Source organism: Pygoscelis adeliae, unplaced genomic scaffold, assembly GCF_000699105.1.
Source record: "Pygoscelis adeliae isolate BGI_AS28 unplaced genomic scaffold, ASM69910v1 Scaffold372, whole genome shotgun sequence".
In the NCBI taxonomy this organism is placed as follows: domain Eukaryota; kingdom Metazoa; phylum Chordata; class Aves; order Sphenisciformes; family Spheniscidae; genus Pygoscelis; species Pygoscelis adeliae.
Genome location: NW_008824357.1, coordinates 2,159,746 through 2,160,263, shown reverse-complemented (window position 1 = coordinate 2,160,263; position 518 = coordinate 2,159,746). Strand labels below are relative to the sequence as shown.

The 518-nt window shown below is 54.1% G+C and overlaps 1 protein-coding gene across 1 annotated transcript in view; it reads right to left on the bottom strand.

The window, feature by feature from the left end:
• The window catches only part of PEBP4 (phosphatidylethanolamine-binding protein 4), a 109,995-nt gene that overhangs the window by 97,455 nt on the left and 12,022 nt on the right, over window positions 1-518 (bottom strand). The window lies entirely within an intron of this gene.

The window sequence follows — 518 nt, the reverse complement described above, 5'->3', positions numbered from 1 at the left end:
GCGTCCGCCCCCCCCCCCCCCCCCCCCCGGCACAGCCGGGCGAGGGCCTGGCTCTGCTTACCCCCCAAATCCTCCCCACAGCCGGCAGCATCGGTTACTGGACAGAGCAGCATCCACCTGCATCACCACAGCCAAGTCCCATCCCTTCCCTTCTCCCTGCTGTAGTTTGCTTTCCAGGACGAAAATAAAAAAAGAAAAGCAACTGCCTACATCCCTGGGAAACTTCAAACTACTGGAAAGCAACGCACAAGTGATGGGTGGTTTTACCTACAGCACCCTCTGCCAGGGAGGATTATTTTTTTGGAAGAAGCAGACACCGTTAAGGGAAAGTTATACTTCAAACCATGTGATCCACAGGGGGAAGAGACTTTCCAGACAGCGATGAAGCAGCCAGAAAAACTGATTCTTAACACTTCAAGGTAAAGCCAAGATGCACAAGAGCCGAGTTCCTCCCTCATTAGCTATGGCTGAAGCGTCCGCAGCTGCCGGGGTGGGAGCTAATGATGGGGAAACTGCAC